The sequence below is a fragment of the Nomascus leucogenys genome, chromosome 12 (genome assembly GCF_006542625.1).
Source record: "Nomascus leucogenys isolate Asia chromosome 12, Asia_NLE_v1, whole genome shotgun sequence".
In the NCBI taxonomy this organism is placed as follows: Eukaryota; Metazoa; Chordata; class Mammalia; order Primates; family Hylobatidae; genus Nomascus; species Nomascus leucogenys.
The window spans coordinates 56,395,851-56,418,259 of record NC_044392.1 but is presented as its reverse complement, the minus strand read 5'-3'; the positions used below and the strand labels follow the sequence as shown (position 1 = coordinate 56,418,259).

At 43.3% G+C, this 22,409-nt stretch overlaps 1 pseudogene; it reads left to right on the top strand.

Moving 5' to 3' along the window:
• Positions 1-7,120: 7,120 nt before the first annotated feature.
• LOC100580516 lies at positions 7,121-12,102 on the top strand (annotated as a pseudogene).
• Positions 12,103-22,409: the final 10,307 nt, after the last annotated feature.

Sequence of the window (22,409 nt, the reverse complement as noted above, 5' to 3'; positions counted from 1 at the left end):
TGGTCTAAAATTCTCTTTTTTGGTTGTGTCTTTGCCTGGCTTTGGTATCAGGATGATGCTGGCCTCATAAAATGAGTTAGGGAGGATTCCCTCTTTTTCTATTGATTGGAAGAGTTTCACAAGGAATGGTACCAGTTCCTCCTCGTACCTCTGGTAGAATTGGGCTGTGAATCCATCTGGTCCTGGACTCTTTTTGGTTGGTAAGCTATTGATTATTGCCACAATTTCAGAGCCTGTTATTGGTCTATTCAGAGATTCAACTTCTTCCTGGTTTAGTCTCAGGAGGGTGTATGTGTCGAGGAATTTATCCATTTCTTCTAGATTTTCTAGTTTATTTGTGTAGAGGTGTTTGTAGTATTCTCTGATGGTAGTTTGTATTTCTGTGGGATTGGTGGTGATATCCCCTTTATCATTTTTTATTGTGTCTATTTGATTCTTCTCTCTTTTCCTCTTTATTAGTCTTGCTAGCGGTCTATCAATTTTGTTGATCTTTTCAAAAAACCAGCTCCTGGATTCATTAATTTTTTGAAGGGTTTTTTATGTCTCTATTTCCCTCAGTTCTGCTCTGATTTTAGTTATTTCTTGCCTTCTGCTAGCTTTTGAATGTGTTTGCTCTTGCTTTTCTAGTTCTTTTAATTGTGATGTTAGGGTATCAGTTTTGGATCTTTCCTGCTTTCTCTTGTGGGCATTTAGTGCTATAAATTTCCTCTACACACTGCTTTGAATGTGTCCCAGAGATTCTGGTATGTTGTGTCTTTGTTCTCATTGGTTTCAAAGAACATCTTTATTTCTGCCTTCATTTCGTTATGTACCCAGTAGTCATTTAGGAGCAGGTTGTTCAGTTTCCATGTAGTTGAGCGGTTTTGAGTGAGTTTCTTAATCCTGAGTTCTAGTTTGATTGCACTGTGGTCTGAGAGACAGTTTGTTATAATTTCTGTTCTTTTACATTTGCTGTGGAGTGCTTTACTTCCAACTATGTGGTCAATTTTGGAATAAGTGTAATGTCCTGAGAAGAATGTATATTCTCTTGATTTGGGGTGGAGAGTTCTGTAGATGTCTATTAGGTCTGCTTGGTGCAGAGCTGATTTCAATTCCTGGGTATCCTTGTTAACTTTCTGTCTTGTTGATCTGTCTAATGTTGACAGTGGGGTGTTAAAGTCTCCCATTATTATTGTGTGGGAGTCTAAGTCTCTTTGTAGGTCACTCAGGACTTGCTTTATGAATCTGGGTGCTCTTGTATTGGGTGCATATTTAGGATAGTTAGCTCTTCTTGTTGAATTGATCCCTTTACCATTATGTAACGGCCTTCTTTGTCTCTTTTGATCTTTGTTGGTTTAAAGTCTGTTTTATCAGAGACTAGGATTGCAACCCCTGCCTTTTTGTTTTCCATTTGCAGGGTAGATCTTCCTCCATCCTTTTGTTTTGAGCCTATGTGTGTCTCTGCATGTGAGATGGGTTTCCTGAATACAGCACACTGATGGGTCTTGACTCTTTTTTTTTATTTTTTATTTTTTATTTTTGAGATGGAGTCTTGCTCTGTCCCCCAGGCTGGAGTGCAGTGGCGCGATCTCGACTCACTGTAAGCTCCGCCTCCTGGGTTCACGCCGTTCTCCTGCCTCAGCCTCCCAAGTAGCTGGGACTACAGGTGCCCGCCAACACGTCTGGCTAATTTTTTGTATTTTTAGTAGAGACGGGGTTTCACCATGTTAGCCAGGATGGTCTCGATCTCCTGACCTCGTGATCCACCTGCCTCGGCCTCCCAACGTGCTGGGATTACAGGCTTGAGCCACCATGTCTGGCCTTGACTCTTTATCCAATTTGCCAGTCTGTGCCTTAATTGGAGCATTTAGTCCACTTACATTTAAAGTTAATATTGTTATGTGTGAATTTGATCCTGTCACTATGATGTTAGCTGGTTATTTTGCTTATTAGTTGGTGCAGTTTCTTCCTAGCCTCGATGGTCTTTACAATTTGGCATGATTTTGCAGTGGCTGGTACCGATTTTTCCTTTCCATGTTTAGTGCTTCCTTCAGGAGCTCTTTTAGGGCAGGTCTGGTGGTGACAAAACCTCTCAGCATTTGCTTGTCTCTAAAAGATTTTATTTCTCCTTTGCTTATAAAGATTAGTTTGTCTGGATATGAAATTCTGGGTTGAAAATTCTTTTCTTTAAGAATGTTGAATATTGGCCCCCACTCTCTTCTGGCTTGTAGAGTTTCTGCCGAGAGATCCGCTGTTAGTCTGATGGGCTTCCCTTTGTGGGTAACCCGACCTTTCTCTCTGGCCGACCTTAACATTTTTTCCTTCATTTCAACTTTGGTGAATCTGACAATTATGTGTCTTGGAGTTGCTCTTCTTAAGGAGTATCTTTGTGGTGTTATCTGTATTTCCTGAATTTGAATGTTGGCCTGCCTTGCTAGATTGGGGAAGTTCTCCTGGATGATATCCTGCAGAGTGTTTTCCAACTTGGTTCCATTCTCCCTATCACTTTCAGGTACACCAATCAGACGTAGATTTGGTCTTTTCACATAGTCCTATATCTCTTGGAGGCTTTGTTCATTTCTTTTTATTCTTTTTCCTCTAAACTTCTGTTCTAGCTTCGTTTCATTCATTTCATCTTCCATCACTGATACCCTTTCTTCCAGTTGATTGCATCAGCTACTCAGGCTTCTGCATTCATCACGTAGCTCTCGTGCCATTGTTTTCAGCTCCATCAGGTCCTTTATGGACTTCTCTTCATTGGTTATTCTAGTTATCCATTCGTCTAATGTTTTTTCAAAGCTTTTAACTTCTTTGCCATTGGTTCGAATTTCCTCCTGTAGCTCAGAGTAATTTGATTGTCTGAAGCCTTCTTCTCTCCACTTGTCAAAGTCATTCTCCGTCCAGCTTTGTTCCATTGCTGGTGAGGAGCTGCGATCCTTTGGAGTAGGAGAGGTGCTCTGATTTTTAGAGTTTCCAGTTTTTCTGCTCTGTTTTTTTCCCATCTTTGTGGTTTTATCTACCTTTGGTCTTTGATGATGGTGACGTACAGATGGGTTTTTGGCATGGATGTCCTTTCTGTTTGTTAGTTTTCCTTCTAACAGACAGGACCCTCAGCTGCAGGTCTGTTGGAGTTTGCTAGAGGTCCACTCTGAACTCTGTTTGCCTGGGTGTCAGCAGCGGTGGCTGCAGAACAGCGGATTTTAGTGAACCGCGAATGCTGCTTCCTGATCGTTCCTCTGAAAGTTTTGTCTCAGAGGAGTACCCGGCCATGTGAGGTGTCAATCTGCCCCTACTGGGGGATGCCTCCCAGATAGGCTGCTCAGGAGTCAGGGACCCACTTGAGGAGGCAGTCTGCCTGTTCTCAGATCTCCAGCTGTGTGCTGGGAGAACCACTACTCTCTTCAAAGCTGTCAGACAGGGACATTTAAGTCTGCAGGGTTACTGTTGTCTTTTTGTTTGTCTGTGCCCTGCCCCCAGAGGTGGAGCCTACAGAGGCAGGCAGGCCTCCTTCAGCTGTGGTGGGCTCCACCCAGTTCGAGCTTCCCGGCTGCTTTGTTTACCTAAGCAAGCCTGAGCAATGGCGAGCACCCCTCCCGGAGCCTTGCTGCAGCCTTGCAGTTTGATCTCAGATTGCTGTGCTAGCAATCAGCGAGACTCCCTGGGCATAGGACCCTCAGAACCAGGTGCGGGATACAATCTCCTTGTGTGCCGTTTTTTAAGCCCGTCGGAAAAGGGCAGTATTAGGGTGGGAGGGACCCAATTTTCCAGGTGCCATCTGTCACCCCTGTCTTTGGCTAGGAAAGGGAACTCCCTGACCCCTTGTGCTTCCCAAATGAGGCAATGCCTCACCCTGCTTCAGCTTGTGCACGGTGTGCTGCACCCACTGTCCTGTGCCCACTGTCTGGCACTCTCTAGTGAGATGAACCCAGTACCTCAGATGGAAATGCAGAAATCACCCATCTTTTGCGTCGCTCATGCTGGGAGCTGTAGACTGGAGCTGTTCCTATTCCGCATCTGTGCTCTTAAGCAGTAGTTAGTCTAGCAGCTTGAGGAAGGAGGGAATTATGGCTCCACCACAAAGTCCCTTTTCCTGGTTGCTCTAGATCCCTGTGAACTCATTGAGGAAAAGTCTTTTCTCTTGTCTTTAGACTTCTTCTGCTTTGAAATGGCAATTCCTTTGAGGCAGTCTGTCTGAAGTTGGCAGCAAAGGGGAAGCAGAGGAAGGGAGCAGGAAGTGCAGAGGTGGAAATACAACCAGAGAAAATTCAACTCTCAGGCTGTTACCCACATCTTCCCAGCAGCCTCTTCCCTGCTTCCCCCATAGCATGGCCTTCTTGGAGTTGCCTGGCAATAGGAAGGGGCTGGGAGTAGACAAAACATGGCAGACGCATTAGGAGAGGAAATGGTCTCACCTGTATCCCAGGAAGGAATTACTCCAGTCTTGAATTTTTCGCTCTGAATTTTACTCTCACTGTTCTTTGGCCTTGGTTGCCAATTTCGGTTGAACTGGCTTTTTCTTACTGTTTCTCAGAAAAGTTCATTCTAAACAGCCAGTCCTGTACCTGGTGTGCAGGGTACAAGGCTTGGAGGCAGAGTGGGCAAGTTTGAGACTCTACTAGAAATGAAACCTTTGATCTGTCTGTTAATCTCTCTGAACCTCAGTTTCCTCACCAGTAAAGTGGGACTCAGAAAACCTATCTCATGAGATTGCTGTAAAAGGAAATAAGCAAGCTGTGAGTCATATGCAGATTATAAAGCACAAACAAGTGTAGTGTATTTATCCAAGCTTCATGTACCACAGTGTTCATTGTGTGGGCTAATTCCAGGTGACAACTTTACTGGCAGCATCACTTCTTGTGGATTTCAGAGGAGAGTGAAGACATTAAAGTTGTAACCACTGCCCTCGGCTAGACAGCTGGAATATTAGTTCACTGGGCACTAACTTTCAGCATTGCTATTCGCTTTTCAAATCTGATGAGTTTTTCATGGAAATTCCTCATTTAAGCCCATCAGCAATTCCCTAGTAATGGCTCCACTCTCCTCCCAATTGCCCAAGGAGGAAACCATAGGGGTGATTTTGTCTTCTTTTTCTCTCAGCCCAGATCCAGTAGGTATCAGGACCTTCAAGATAAGGTCTGAAATTCAAACCTGTTTTTTTTTTTTATTTTTTCATTAACTATTTCTTCTTCTCATTAATATGAAACAGAAAAAAAGATTAAGATTCTAGAATACATCCCTCACTTTTAGTTCGTTTTTGAACTGATTTTTATATAAGCTTTTTTTATTATTACTATTATACTTTAAGTTTTAGGGTACATGTGCACAATGTGCAGGTTTGTTACATATGTATCCATGTGCCATGTTGGTGTGCTGCACCCATTAACTCATCATTTAGCATTAGGTATATCTCCTAATACTGTCCCTCCCCCCTCCCCCCACCCCAAAATAGTCCCTGGAGTGTGATGTTCCCCTTCCTGTGTCCATGAGTTCTCATTGTTTAATTCCCACCTATGAGTGAGAACATGCGGTGTTTGGTTTTTTGTCCTTGTGATAGTTTGCTGAGAATGATGGTTTCCAGTTTCATCCATGTCCCTACAAAGGACAAGAACTCATCATTTTTTATGGCTGCATAGTATTCCATGGGGTATATGTGCCACATTTTCTTAATCCAGTCTATTGTTGTTGGACATTTGGGTTGGTTCCAAGTCTTTGCTATTGTGAATAGTGCCACAATAAATATACGTGTGCATATGTCTTTATAGCAGCATGATTTATAGTCCTTTGGGTATATACCCAGTAATGGGATGGCTGGGTCAAATGGTATTTCTAGTTCTAGATCCCTGAGGAATCGCCACACTGACTTCCACAATGGTTGAACTAGTTTACAGTCCCACCAACAGTGTAAAAGTGTTCCTATTTCTCCACATCCTCTCCAGCACCTGTTGTTTCCTGACTTTTTAATGATTGTCATTCTAACTGGTGTGAGATGGTATCTCATCATGGTTTTGATTTGTATTTCTCTGATGGCCAGTGATGATGAACATTTTTTCATGTGTTTTTTGGCTGCATAAATGTCTTCTTTTGAGAAGTGTCTGTTCATGTCTTTCGCCCACTTTTTGATGGGGTCCTCAGAAATAATACCGCATATCTACCACCATCTGATCTTTGACAAACATGACAAAAACAAGCAATGGGAAAAGGATTCCCTATTTAATAAATGGTGCTGGGAAAACTGGCTAGCCATATGTAGAAAGCTGAAACTAGATCCCTTCCTTACACCTCATACAAGAATTAATTCAAGATGGATTAAAGGCTTGCATGTTAGACCTAAAACCATAAAAACCCTAGAAGAAAACCTAGGCAATACCATTCAGGACATAGGCATGGGCAAGGACTTCATGTCTAAAATACCAAAAGCAATGGCAACAAAAGCCAAAATTGACAAATGGGATCTAATTAAACTAAAGAGCTTCTGCACAGCAAAAGAAACTACCATCAGAGTGAACAGGCAACCTACAAAATGGGCGAAAATTTTTGCAACCTACTCATCTGACAAAGGGCTAATATCCAGAATCTACAATGAACTCAAACAAATTTTCAAACCTGTTTTATCTCTTCCCTCCTCTGCTTCCATTGCTGGACCCTGCTTCCAGTCCTCATCAAAACTTTGGCACAGATACTCTGATTAATCTCTTAATTACCTTACTTTCTCATATCCCCTATACCAGTCCTTTTTATATCCTCAAGCCAATGTTGACTTCCTACATTACAATTCTGCTTCTGTTTCTCTCTCTTTTTTTTTTCTTTTTTTTTTTGAAACAGGGTTTGGCTGTGCCACAAAGGCTGCAGTGCAGAGACATGATCCCTGCTTACTGCCACCTTCACCTCCTGGGCCCCATTCATCCTCCTGCTTCAGCCTTCCAAGCAGCTAGGACTATGGGCATGCACCACTACGCCTTGATAATTTTTGTATTTTTAGTAGAGACAGGGTTTCATGAGGTTGTCCAGGCTGATCTTGACCTCCCGGGTGCAAGCAATCTGCCCACCTCAGCCTCCCGAAATGATGGACTTACAGGTGTGAGCCACCACACCCTGCCTGTTTCTCTACTTATTCCCAACATAAATAAGGAGTTTCTCTGACATGGTGCTGGAGACCCAAAATCATGATCCTGCATCACCTGCAGAATTAAATTCAAATTTTCCCTCTTATACCCAACTCTCCACAATCACCCTACTCTCTTTAAAGATTTTGGGAGCTTTCCGTGACCCTAGAAATGCTTATATTCCAGGCACACCTGACAGCTCATTGCTCAGATTACTTTTCTGAAATGACATGGGGTAGAAACAGATGTTTGCTCTTTCCCAATAAATTGCTACACATTCTGACTTCTGTGTCTTTGTTTACTTGTTCCTTCCATGGAATGTACACCCTCCACTCCAACACCCTGACTCTAGCCATCCTCGAACACCTATGTAACATCATCTTTATGAGGAAAATTCCAAGCCAGTTTCAGAAACCATTCCGATAACCTGTCTTGTGTTCACATAGAGCTCCAGAACAAGACCAAGCTGACAGTGCTGGAAGGAGACATTCTGGATGAGCCATTCCTGAGGAGAGCCTGCCAGGACATGCCGGTCATCATCCACATCACCTCTATCAGAGATGTCATCGGTGTCACTCACAGAGTCCATCATGAATGTCAATGTGAAAGGCCTGGGGAGGAGATGAAGCAAGGTGGGCAATTAAGGATCAGAAAGACAAACAACAAAGGAAGAGAAGTCCCTCCACTGAATATCTGCTGTGCTTTTGCCCATGTGTCTTTGCTGATCACTACCAACTGGGGGAGTTCAAAGCTGCTATCTTCAGCTTTTTACATGAGGAAACCAGTGCTACAGGTGGCAAGTAACTAGTCCAAGGTCCCCCAGGCAAGTAAGTAAGTAGGAGAGTTAGACTTTAAACTCACCCCTGTGTGACTCCAAAGGCTGTGGACACTCTATTCTGGCTCCAGTCAAAAGTCAGCTAAACTCCAACTTTAGACTCTTTATATCCAGCCACTCTTTGCCTCTATGGGACAGAATCAAACCTTCCAGGTGCCACCATAGTCATCATTTTAAACCTTGTGTGTAGGTTTATGATAATGAAACAGGAAAAATTCCCTTGTCCCCCTCACCAGGCATGCAATGGGGATGTGGCTTGCTTCTTCAGTGCCTCACTCCTGAAACCTCTATGGGAGCATACAGAGAGGTAGGCTGTGGGACTCCGACACCATGGCAGTGTCTGGGGTGAATGTTTACAGCTCCTGAAGCCCCAGTGGGTGTGTGTTACATGGTGCTCTTTTAGTCTTGCTCTTTTAGTTTTGACATCTATAGGCAGCTTGTTTTAACCAGCTAAATTAGACCCTCTACCTTGTCAGAAGGTCAGAGGGCTTTCTGTATCCTGGGTTCTTGCTTTGGTTACCGGAAGAATTGGATCACACCTGGGCTTGGAGAATGAGTGTCAGGTTTTGTTGAGTGGAGGTAGCGCTCAGCAGCTGGGGGAATGCCAGAAGGGGAGGATTTTCCCCTGGAGTCGTTTGCTCAATGACCCAACTCTTCTCCAACCACCTCAGGCAAACTCCACATCATTTTGCCTGTGGGTGTGTTCTTCCCAAAGTCCAGCTGCCCGTGTATTCCTCTGCTGATGTGTTCCTCCACTGATGTGTGCCTCCACTGATGTGCCCTTCCTGACATCCAGCCCCTCTGTCTTCTTCTGCCAATCTGCTCCTCTCAACGTCCAGCAGCTTGTGCATGTGCCTGCTAGGGTTTTGTGGGGGGGATTTATAGGCAGAGAATGGGGGCATGGCAGGCCAGGGTGGTCTTGGGAAATGCAACATTTGGGCAGAAAATGCTTGTCCTCATCTAGGTCCCTGGGGGTGCAGCCCTAGCCAGAGATCACACCCTCCTTCACCCAGCACTTCCCTTCTCTGCTCCCATATCATTTAAAGGGACCACGCTCTTCCCTTCCCAGCACTCCCATATCAAGACCATTCAGAGCCCTCCTGCCCACCTCAAACTCTTGAGAGAACTAGCAAAGCTGGTTCACAGAGGTCTGTCAGGACAGAATTATCCAGCACATGCATTCTCACAATATTTTCTTAAAAAAAGAGTTTCCCAGTATGCAGAATATGATCTCTTCAGCTCACAACAGGGCCTGCTATTACAGAGCCATTTCAAACTAGGTGCCCGAAGTGCACCTTCATTCAATCCTCATCCCTTAAAAGCTTGGTGGTCTTTCTGAATTGCAGCTTCCCAAACTACTTTAAATTCAGATACATTCCCTTAAGGAATCTTGCCATGCAGTCCCGCCCTCTGATTCCCAGAGTCCAGTCTCTTCAGCACCACAGCTCCCAACCACAGGCCTGGCCCTCCACATTCAGTCTACTCTGACACCTTTTCTCCTGCAACTAATTGCTTTTGAGTCTCCAGCACCAAAAAGAAAAGAAAAGAAAAGAAGAAAGAAAGAAGAAAGAAAGAAGAAAGAAAGAAAAGAAAGAACGAGAGAAAGAAAGAAGGAAAGAGAAGAAAGAAAGAGAAAGGAAAGAAGAAAGAAAGAAAGAAAGAAAGAAAGAAAGAAAGAAAGAAAGAAAAAACCTTTCCAGTTTCTACTCATTCATGTCTTTCAGTACCCCTACAGTGCAAGGAGGGTGTTAAGAGTAACCAGTTTTTCATCTGAATTGTTAACTCTCCTCAGCTCCCAACAACAAGAAATGCGAAATGACAGGGGAAGTGTTAGAGGCATCTGTTTCCTAAACCATTATCACTCCCAGGCTTAGAAAATATTTCACAATGCTGGTCATTTCCCCCTTGAAGGTAAACTACTTCCACATTTTCTCTGCCACCAGATTAATTGTTGAAAACATGAGGCTGTCTCTCCAGAAACTCAAATTCCACAGAGACTTTAAACAGGGCCAAGAATAAAAAAATAAGAAAAAATAATAATCCTTTGCCTAGGAAATTCCTTCCTTCTTCAAGGGAAGGCACTCTGAACACCTCCATGAGCTTCGCTTCCATACAGCTCAGGGGAGGCTGCAAGGTCCTCCCAGTGCAGGTGTTACCAGCAGAGGGCACACTCCTCTCCACAGTCCTCCACCAGGCTCCACAGGAAACGCCAGGGCAGGGTTTAAAGGAAGATTTATCAACCCGACTTTACATAACCAGGTAAACAGAGTCACAGCCAGAATTGGAAGCAGCCTTCCCAGGGAAGGCACAATCAGGAAAAGAGTGTGGGTTTCCAGCATCTCCCCACAAGCCACTGTTCACTCAGTGACTCCAGGAATGGTCCTTGTGACAAAGTTTTATTAGTGCGCTCAAAATGAGAAAAATACCAGCAATTGCATGTATATTTAAGAGTACATTTCAGAGTGTATATTCCTTATATAGAATTGTGTATGGGTGTGTGTGTGACATAAATTCTTCCAGTGCCCTTTTCTGCCTAAGGACTGGGACTGTCCATATTCTCGGAGTATATCTTCCTGATTTTTTTAGTTTTTCAATAATCTGCCATTAATGGTATTGATGTCACATTGTAATTTTTCAACATCATTACTTGACAGAATATAAAGTGATAACTCTAGGTCCTTTGCCAAAATTACAGTATATGTACACACACACACACCGAGACACACACATCCATACACCCAAAAGTCTAGAAATTCCGGCTCTCCAGAACCCACATGTCAGTTTCTTTTCATTTTGATGTTTTTCCTATGGCTGTAGCATGGCCCAGTTTCAGTCAGAGTCACATAAGAATATACTCTGAGTCTGTCATAATCACTGCATTTGGGAATGAATATCTATGCATGTGGTTGGGGCCCCTTAGTTATATTTCTTGACACTGACAGAATGCTTTTCGTTGGTAGGTACCTAGCTTCTGTTGGAGGCCTGTGTCCAAGCTAGTGTGCCAGTCTTCATCTACACCAGTACCCTAGAGTTAGCCAGGCCCAATTCCTACAAGGAAATAATCCAGAACAGCCATGAATAAGAGCCTCTGGAAAACACACGGTCCGCTCCATACCCACACAGCAAAAAGCTTGCTGAGAAGGCTGTGCTGGCAGCTAATGGGTGGACTCTGAAAAATGGTGGCACCTTGTACACTTGTGCCTTAAGACCAATGTTTATCTATGGGGAAGGAAGCCCAATCCTTTCTGCCAGTGTAAATGAGGCCCTAAACAACGATGGGATCCTGTCAAGTTTTATCAAGTTCTCCAGAGTCAACCTAGTCTATGTTGGCAATGTGGCCTGGGCCCACATTCTGGCTGTGAGGGCCCTGCGGTACCGCAGTAAGGCCCCAAGTGTCCGAGGACAGTTCTACTATATCTCAGATGACACGCCTCACCAAAGCTATGATAACCTTAGTTACACCCTGAGCAAAGAGTTCGGCCTCTGCCTTGATTCCAGTTGGAGCCTTCCTTTATCCCTGATGTGCTGGATTGGCTTCCTGCTGGAAATAGTGAGCTTCCTGCTGAGGCCAATTTACACCTGCCAACCACCCTTCAACCGCCACAGAATGACATTGTCAAATGGCATTTTCACCTTCTCTTACAAGAAGGCTCAGCAAGATCTGGCATATAAGCCACTTTAGAGCTGGGAGCAAGCCAAGCAGAAAACTGTAGAGTGGGTTGGTTCCCTTGTGGACTGGCACAAGGATACCCTGAAGTCCAAGACTCAGTGATTTAAGGATGACAAAGATGTGCATGTGGGTATTGTTAGGAGATGTCATCAAGCTCCATCCTCCTGGCTTCATACAGAATGTGACAAGGGCAAAAGCCCAGGTCCTGCTGCCTCCCTTTCACATAATAGCCAACTTATTGTCTTCCTCATGTCGTCAAAACCTGCCTAGTCCCTGGCCCAACCAGAAGCTTTCTGTCCTAATCATATACCAGAGGAGAGACAATGTGATTGCTTTTTCCAAATCTCAGTGGCTGATTCTGAACAATTGTTGTCTCTTCTAACTTGAGGTCATTTTTAACTACTAGAGCTCCATTTCTACTCTTAAATGAGAAAGGATTTCTTTTCTTTTAAATCTCCTATTTCTTCACGCAGTTCAATGTAAAGAGCAATAAATGTTTTAATGCTTAACCTGGAGGGAGATGTAGTTTTCTGTTAATACCTACTTCCCTCCTTTTCTTTTCATTTCCAGGTATCATCATCTTTAACTTAGGAGAGTAGCATGAAGCCAGGGTTGGAGGGGTGGGCAGAGTAGTGGGAGGATCTGGAAGGGCGATGAAGACTGAATAAGCTCTACTGTGTTTCAGGCATCTACAACAGGACCTACATGTGACATATATTCCCTCACTCAATACTTATCAGAAACCTATCAGGTGGGGGTGACTATTCCCATTTTACCATTAAGGAAACTTGTTCACCATCACACTAATGATTAGTGGCTAGGCCTGCTACCAGTAAGTTGGTCTTGAAAGTCCTTATCTTTCCATGGAATCATGCAGCCTGAACTGGTCTTATCAGTGGTACAGCAGAGCACTGGATCATGGGATGCTGATACTTGGGAGAGCCCCAGCTTTTTGGGGTTACCTCTTTCTTGCCCAATCTGGTACAGGGGAATCTCTAGAACCAAGGAGAATCCCTGAGGGGCATCTGAAAGAATTTGCATGCCTTTCTTAATGGCCCTTAGCAGGGCAGAGAGAAACAAAAATGCATCAGGCCTCCACCTGCTTTAGTGTAAATTTCTTTGAAGGTCTCTAGAACACACCTGGCTATATGTGTGTTGGCCATTCTGATCATACATAACCCTGCATTTCACCCTTTCAAATCACACAATGAACCACACCATGGGTTCCTGGGCAAGCAGAAAAAACAATTGTGAACTTCCTCCAAAATATACCTTCTACTCAGCCCAAAATTAGAAGTTTACTATCCCACATCCCCAGATTTAACTGCCTCTCTCTTCTTTCTCCTTCTCTTCTCTAAATCATATCCTTTCTTCCTTTATTCTTCCATATCCTTGGCCTCTTTCTTCCCTCCATCTCCTCTTTAATCACTGGTTCTCTGATTCTTCTCAATTTCCCTGAAGAGAGGAGGCCAATCAAGACAAGTTTGGGGACTTCAGTGATGACATAGTCATTAACCAATCAATGAAAACACAGTCAAAAGAAATACTGTCAGGGGCATCAGGGACAGAGTTGAACTGAAGCAGGTGAGGAGGTTGCTATGGGTCCAGAGTGTGGGGAGGGGAAGCTGTCTCCCTCTGGACCTTTGTGTATCACAGCCATGATGAGAGTCACACCCAACATCAAGATGGCTTTTTTCTTACACAGGAAATTAACAGATTATTACTCAGTTGAATTTGATTACCACAATGGAGTTAGTTTCAGTGTTCATTCTGAAGAGAAAAGGGAACCATATTCTGGCCCAGATGAACAGGTTACCACCATCTTCAAAAGCCCAAGGAACAGATGATCAGCACCAGCATCGGGGGGAGTGGCCCCAGGCAGTGGGGTAAGGTGAAAAATGCAACACCCAGTGGTCACTTCCAAGATGGCCAATTAGGAACAGCTCCAATCTGCAGCTGTCAGCGAGATTGATGCAGAAGACGGGTGATTTCTGCATTTCCAACTGAGGTACCTGGTTCATCTCATTGGGACTGGTTGGACAGTGGGTGCAGCCCACAGAGGGCGAGCTGAAGCAGGTTGGGGCATTGCCTCATCCAGGAAGAACAAGGGGTTGGGGGATTTCCCTTTCCTACCAAGGGAAGCTGTGACAGACTTGCCTGGAGAAAAGGTACACTCTTGACCAAATACTGTGCTTTTTCCACAGTCTTAGCAACCAGCAGACCAGGAGAGACCCTTCTGTGCCTGGCTCAGTGGGTCCCACGCCCAGGGAGCCTTGCTCACTGCTACTCCAGCAGTCTGAGATAGACTGGCAATGCTGCAGCGTGATGGGGGGGAGGGGCGTCTGCCATTGCTGAGGCTTGAGTAGCTCACAGTGTAAAGAAAGAGGCTGGGAAGCATGAACTAGGTGGAACCCACTTCAGCTTAGCAAGGCCTACTGCCTCTATAGCTTCCACCTCTGAGGGAAGGACATAGTGGAACAAAAGGCAGCAGACAGCTTCTGCAGACTTAAATGTCCCTGTCTGACAACTCTGAAGAGACCAGTGGTTCTCTCAGCATGGCATTCCAGATCTGAGAAGAGACAGACTGCCTCTTCTAGCAGGTCCCTGATCCCCATGTAGCCTGACTGGAAAACACCTCCCAGTAGGGGCTGACAGACACCTTAAACAGGTGGGTGCCCCTCTGGGACAAAGCTTCCAGAAGAAGGATCAGGCAGCAATACTTGCTGCTCTGCAGCCTCCACTATTGATACCCAGGCAAACAGGGTCTGGAGTGGACATCCAGCAAACTCCAACAGACCTGCAGCTGAGGGGTCTGACAGTTCGAAGGAAAACTAACAAACAGAAAGGAATAGCATCAACATCAACAAAAAGGACGTCCACACCAAAACCCCATCCACAGGTCACGGTCACCAACATCAAAGACCAAAGGTAGATAAAATCACAAAGAGGGGAGAAACCAGAGCAGAAAAGCTGAAAATTCCAAAAGACAGAGTGCCTCTTCTCCTCCAAAGGATCACAGCTAATCACCAGCAAGGGAACAAAACTGGACGGAGAATGACTTTGACGAGTTGACAGAAGTAGGTGTCAGAACTTCGGTAATAACAAACTTCTCCACGCTAAAGGAGCATGTTCTAACCCATCGCAAGGAAGCTAAAAGCCTTGAAAAAAGGTTAGACGAATGGCTAACTAGAATAAACAGTGTAGACAAGACATTAAATGACCTGATGGAGCTCAAAACCACAGCACGAGAACTTTGTGACGCATGCACAAGATTCAACAGCTGATTCAATCAAGTGGAAGAAAGGGTATCAGTGATTGAAGATCAAACTAATGAAATAAAGTGAGAAGACAAGATTAGACAAAAAAAGAGTGAAAAGAACTGAACAAAGCCTCCAAGAAATATGGCATTATATGCAAAGACCAAATCTACATTTGATTGGTGCATCTGAAAGTGACAGGGAGAATGGAATCAAGTTAGAAAAAACTCTTGAGGATATTATTCAGGAGAACTTTCCCAACCTAGCAAGGCAGGAAAACATTCAAATTCAGGAAATACAGAGAACACCACAAAGATACTCCTCGAGAAGGGCAACCCCAAGACACATAATTGTCAGATTCACCAAGGTTGAAATGAAGGAAAAAAATGTTAAGGGCAGCCAGGGAGAAAGGTTGAGTTACCCACAAAGGGAAGCCCATCAGACTAACAGTGGATCTCTTGACAGAAACCCTGCAAGCCAGAAGGGAGTGGAGGCCAATATTCAACATTCTTAAAGAAAAGAATTTTCAACCCAGAAACTCATATTCAGCCAAACTAAGCTTCATAAGTGAAGGAGAAATAAAATCCTTTCGAGATAAACAAATGCTGAGAGATTTTGTCACCACCAGGCCTGCCTTACAAGGCTCCTGAAGGAAGCACTAAACGTGGAAAGGAACAACGACTGCAAAACCAGCCACAGCAAAAACATGCCAAATGGTAAAGACCATCAACACTATGAAGAAACTGCATCAATTAATGGACAAAATAATCAGCTAACATCATAATGACAGGATCAAATTCAAACATAACAATAACCTTAAATGTAAATGGGCTAAATGCCCCAATTAAAAGACACAGACTGGCAAATTGGATAAATACTCAAGACCCATCAGTGTGCTGTATTCAGGAGACCCATCTCACGTACAAAGACACACATAGGCTCAAAATAAAGGGATGGAGGAAGATCTACCAAGCAAATGGAAAGCAAATAAAAAGCAGGGAATGCAATCCTAGTCTCTGATAAAACAGACTTTAAACCAACAAAAATCAAAAAAGACAAAGAAGGCCACTACATAATGGTAAAGGATCAGTTCACCAAGAAGAGCTAACTATCCTAAATAAATATGCACCCAATACAGGAGTATCCAGATTCATAAAGCAAGTCCTTAGAGACCTACAAAACAGACTTAGATTCCCACACAATAATAATGGGAGGTTTTAATACCCCACTGTCAATATTAGACAGATCAGTGAGACAGAGGGTTAACAAGGATATCCAGGACTTGAACTCAGCTCTGCACCAAGCAGACCTAATAGACATCTATAGAACTCTACACTCCAAATCAACAGAATATACATTCCTCTCAGCACCACATCGCACTTATTCTAAAATTGACCACATAATTGGAGTAAAACCCTCCTCAGCAAATGTAAAAGAACAGAAATCACAACAAACTATCTCTCAGACCACAGTGCAATCAAATTAGAACTCAGGATTAAGAAACTCACTCAAAACTGCACAACTACATGGAAACTGAACAACCTGCTCCTCAATGACTACTGGGTAAATAACAAAATGAAGGCAGAAATAAAAATGTTCTTTGAAACCAATGAAAACAAAGACACAATATACCAGAATCTCTGGGACACACTTAAAGCAGTGTGTAGAGGGAAATTTATAGCACTAAATGCCCACAAGAGAAAGCAGGAAAGATCTGAAATTGACACCCTAATATCACAATTAAAAGAACTAGAGACACAAGAGCAAACAAATTCAAAAGCTAGCAGAAGACAAGAAATAAGTAAGATCAGAGCAGAACTGAAGAAGATAGAGACACAAAAACCTTTCAAAAAAATCAATGAATCCAGGACCTTTTTTTTTAAAGATCTACAAAAATGATAGACTGCTAGCAAAACTAATAAAAAGAAAAGAGAGAAGAATCAAATAGATTCAATAAAAAATAATAAAGGGGATATCACCACCAATCCCACAGAAATACAAACTACCATCAGAGAATACAATAAACGCTTCTACGCAAATAAACTAGAAAATCTACAAGAAATGGATAAATTCCTGGACACATACAGCCTCCCAAGACTAAACCAGGAAGAAGTTGAATCTCTGAATAGACCAGTAACAGGTTCTGAAATTGAGGCAATAATTAATAAGCTAGCAACTAAAAAAAGTCCAGGACCAGACAGATTCACAGCTGAATTCTACCAGAGGTACAAAGAGGAGCTGGTACCATTCCTTCTGAAACGATTTCAATCAAAAGAAAAAGAGGGAATCCTCCCTAACTCATTTTATGAGGCTAGCATCATCCTGACACCAAAGCCTGGTAGAGACACAACAAAAAAAGAGAATTTTAGGCCAATATCCCTGATGAACATCAATGTGAAAATCCTCAATAAAATACCGGCAAACCGAATGCAGCAACACATTAAAAAGCTTATCCACCACAATCAAGTAGGCTTCATCCCTGGGATGCAAGGCTGGTTCAACATACACAAATCAATAATCATAATCCATCACATAAACAGAACCAACAACAAAAACCACACGATTATCTCAATAGATGCAGAAAATGCCTATGACAAAATTCAACAGTGCTTCATGCTAAAAACTCTCAATAAACTAGGTATTGATGGAACATATCTCAAAATAATAAGAGCTATTTCTGACAAACCTGCAGCCAATATCATACTGAATGGGCCAAAACTGGAAGCATTCCCTTTGAAAACTGGCACAAGACAAGGATGCCGTCCCTCACCGCTCCTATTCAACATAGTGTTGGAAGTTCTGGCCAGGGCAATCAGGCAAGAGAAAGAAATAAAGGGTATTCAATTAAGAAAAGAGGAAGTCAAATTGTTTCTGTTTGCAGATGACATAATTGTATATTTAAAAAACCCCATCCTCTCAGCCCAAAATCTCCTTAAGCTGATAAGCAACTTCAGCAAACTCTCAGGATGCAAAATCAATGTGCAAAAATCACAAGCATTCCTATACATCAATAACAGACAAACAGAGAACCAAATCATGAGTGAATTCCCATTCACAATTGTTTCAAAGAGAATAAAATGCCTAGGAATTCAACTTACAAGGGATGTGAAGGACCTCTTCAAAGAAAACTACAAACCACTGCTCAACAAAATAAAAGAGGACACAAACAAATGGAAGAATGTTCCATGCTCATGGATAGGAAGAATCAATATCATGAAAATGGCCATACTGCCCAAGGTAATTTATAGATTCAATACTATCCCCATCAAACTACCACTGACTTTCTTCACAGAATTGGGAAAAAAATACTTTAAAGTTCATATGGAACCAAAAAAGAGCCCACATAGCCAAGACAATCCTAAGCAAAAAGAACAAAGCTGGAGGCATCAGGCTATCTGACTTCAAACTATACTACAAGTCTACAGTAACCAAAACAGCAGGGTACTTGTACCAAAACAGACATGCAGACCAATGGAACAGAACAGAGGCCTCAGAAATAACACCACACATCTACAACTATCTGATCTTTGACAAACCTGACAAAAACAAGCAATGGGGAAAGGATTCCCTATTTAATAAATGGTGCTGGGAAAACTGGCTAGCCATATGCAGAAAGCTGAAACTGGATCCTTTCCTTACACCATATACAAAAAATAACTCAAGATGGATTAAAGACTTAAATGTAAGACCTAACACCATAAAAACCCTAGAAGAAAACCTAGGCAATACCATTCAGGACATAGGCATGGGCAAAGACTTCATGACTAAAACACTAAAAGCAATGCAGCAAAAGCCAAAATTGACAAATGAGATCTAATTAAACTAAAGAGCTTCTGCACAGCAAAAGAAACTATTATCAGAGTGAACAGGCAAACTACAGAATGGGAGAAAATCTTTGCAATCTACCCATCTGACAAAGGGCTAATATCCAGAGTCTACAAAGAACTTAAACAAATTTACAAGAAAACAACAAATCACCCCATCAAAAAGTAGACAAAGGATGTGAACAGACATGTCTTAAAAGAGGACATTTATGCAGCCAACAGACATATGAAAAAATGCTCATCATCACTGGTCATCAGAGAAATGCAAATCAAAACCACAATGAGATACCACTCATGCCAGTTAGAATGGCAATCATTAAAAAGTCAGGAAACAACAGATGCTGGAGAGGATGTGGAGAAATAGGAATGCTTTTACACTGTTGGTAGGAGTGTAAATTAGTTCAACCATTGTGGAAGACAGTGTGGCAATTCCTCAAGATCTATAACTAGAAATACCATTTGACCCAGCAATCCCATTACTGGGTATACACCCAAAGGATTATAAATCATGCTGCTATAAAGACACATGCACACGTATGTTTATTGCAGCACTATTCACAATAGCAAAGACTTGGAACCAACCCAAATGTCCGTCAATGATAGACTGCATTAAGAAAATGTGGCACATATACACCATGGAACACTATGCAGCCATAAAAAAGGATGAGTTCACGTCTTTTTGCAGGGACATGGATGAAGCTGGAAACCAACATTTTAAGCAAACTATCACAAGGACAGAAAACCAAACACTGCATGTTCTCACTCATAGGTGGGAATTGAACAATGAGAACACGTGGACATGGGGCAGGGAACATCACACACTGGGGCCTGTCGGGGGTGAGGGGCTGGGGGGCAGATAGCATTAGGAGAAATACCTAATGTAAACGACAAGTTGATAGGTGCAGCAAACCAACGTGGCACATGTATCAAACCTGCATATTCTCAGCTTTCCTGTATGTTTAACATAGGTTATAATTTTTTAATAAATTAAATTTGGTGGGGAATAAATATGCAAACTAAGAAAACACATTCACAAGCTGGCCCCAGGATTAAGGCCTCTGATTTTCCACTTCTGCTCCCAGTCTAGAGGTCCAGTGCAGGACATAAAATAGGAGACATGTTAGGTGCAGTGCACAGTAAATGTGAAGAGTGCCATAAGAAAGGAAAATGCTTTCTTTCTTATGTTGTGCACATGTACCCTAGAACTTAAAGTATAATAAAAATTAACTAATTAAAAAAAAGAAAAAGAAATGTAACACCCCTCCTTCCCCAGCCACTGCACAAAATGCAAGAGCCAGCATCACTCCAGCTCTTGTAAGGCAAGTGCAACATCCATATGTTAATGCCAAATACCACATGAACCAAAGGAAGGTGGTGGAATCAGAGACAAGAGCCCTTCCCCTGGTTTTTCAGCCTGGTGAAACCCTACACTTATGAAACCACCAGGGCAGTTTTCACAGGTAAAGGAAGGAAGAGGACATATCTCCAACAGGCAGTGAGGGGTGATCAGCGAAAGAGACGAGGAGGCCCGATCAGTCAGCCATCTCACTAAACAGGTACAAAGGCCTCAGCGTGTTGTGGCCAACAAAATGTGCCATTCCTTCTTACACATGAGGGTGCCAGGCAGAGCTCCTGCACCAAGCCCCGAAGTACCTCACAGGATGCACCATAAGGGGGCAGAAAGGCTCAGAGGGAAAAACAAGGAAGCCTGACCGGGAAGGTACTTTTGGGTCCTTTTTGTCCACCTGGGTGGCTCTGCAGGGTACCTGACAAAGGAATGAATGAAAGCACAGGCAAGTGCTCAGCCACCGGCTTAAGGGCTAGGTGTATATGAGTACAGAGATTGAAGCTGAGCTGAAGTCACTGGGAAAAGCCACAGGAGCCAGTGGGGCTTGAATGAGGCCTTGAATTCCTCGGTCCAAGCAATGGGCACAGCCCGAGCAGTGGTGCAGAGGAGGATGGGGTGGGGGGGCATGAGGAGGACCCCTGCCTTCTGGAAAGCATGTACAGAGGGCAGATGAGAGAGCTCAGGTGCCAGACTAAGCCACAGACTAGATAGGCAGATTCCAAGGGCCGGGGTGGGCCCCAGAGCCTGTGATGGACTGGTGAGAACTGGCAGGAAAGTGACCAGAGGCCAACTCTTATGATGTGAAATCCCGTGATTTCTAAATATTAGTGACTAACTCTAAATTTGAAAAAGCAGTGTGAAGATCTGCACCAGGAGACGGATGTGTGGGCTAGTGTTCCAACTGTATGTGCAATAATTTATATCTTAAAAAGTGGGTGGCGAGGTGTCAGCAGCAAATCTGTTCATTCTTGGCAATAAGTCCCAAATATACATTATTATATCATATTCTCAGCTTTCCTGTATGTTTAACATAGGTTATAATTTGTTAATAAATTAAATTTGGTGGGGAACAAATATACAAACTAAGAAAACACATTCACAGGCTGGCCCCAGGATTAAGGCCTCTGATTTTCCACTTCTGCTCCCAGTCTAGTGGTCCAGTACAAGAGATAAAATAGGAGACATGTTAGGTGCAGTGCACAGTAAATGTGAAGAGTGCCGTAAGAAAGGAAAATGCTTCCGGGAGATCCATTCCCATAGGGGATTCATGGGGTCCTTGCATTTGGGCTAAATATCAGAAGATGGGTAGGATTTCAACAGACAGGAATGTGAGGGAAGGTATTCCAGGTGGAGACAATGGAGACTGCAAAGACCCAAGTGGGAAAGGGGTCACTTTTAGGGAACAATGAGACCAGACCAGAGAGCACCACGCCAAGGGAGAAATGGAAGATACATCTGGAAAGACATGATGGGCACAAACAGGATCACCCAGGGCCACCCCTGGTGACACCCTGCCTCCTTCTTTCATTGACCTCAGAGTAGGAGTTCTGTGTCCCCATTAAAGATGACTTGGGCCGGGCACGGTGGCTCACGCCTGTAATCCTAGCAGTTTGCAATGCTGATGTAGATGGATCACCTGAGGTCAGGAGTTCGAGACCAGCCTGGCCAAAATGGCGAAAGCCCGTCTCCACTAAAAATACAAAAAACTTAGGGGGCATGATGTTGGTGCCTGTAATCCCAGCTACTTGGGAGGCTGAGGCAGGAGAATTGTTTGAACTCAGGAGGCAGAGGTTGCAGTGAGCTGAGATCACACCATTGTACTCCAGCCTGGGAGACCGAGCAGGACTCTGTCTCAAAAAAATAAAATAAATAAGTAAATAAATAAATAAAACAAAGAAACAAACAAAAAAACCGACAAAAAAAACCAACTTGACATTCAATTACTTCACACATACAACATGCCTCATGTTCTCTCAAAAATTGGACTCTGGGAAAAGAATGTCTCCTCCAGCAATGAATATTGATGGTGATGTTAAAAGCTGGGACACCATTCACTCTGCAATGGGAATTGTTCAGCTGTCCCTGGAAGACGACCTTGGCAGCATGTTGTAGGATAGACTGAAAGAGATGAAGAGGATACTTCAAGATCTATGTAAGAAATGGAGGCCTGATTTGTGTGTTGGTAACAAAATGGAATACAGGAGCAACTGAGGCAGGCCCGAGGCAGAATGGCCACTAGTTCAGACAGGACTGGGTGTGGGCACAGAACTCTCATGCACCCACTTTTTCAAGACAGAAACCTGGACAACAGCCCCCCACTCTTCCCACCTATCATTCAGTGCTACCAACTTTACCTCCACAACACCTCTTGAATGCGTCTTCCTCCCTGGTAA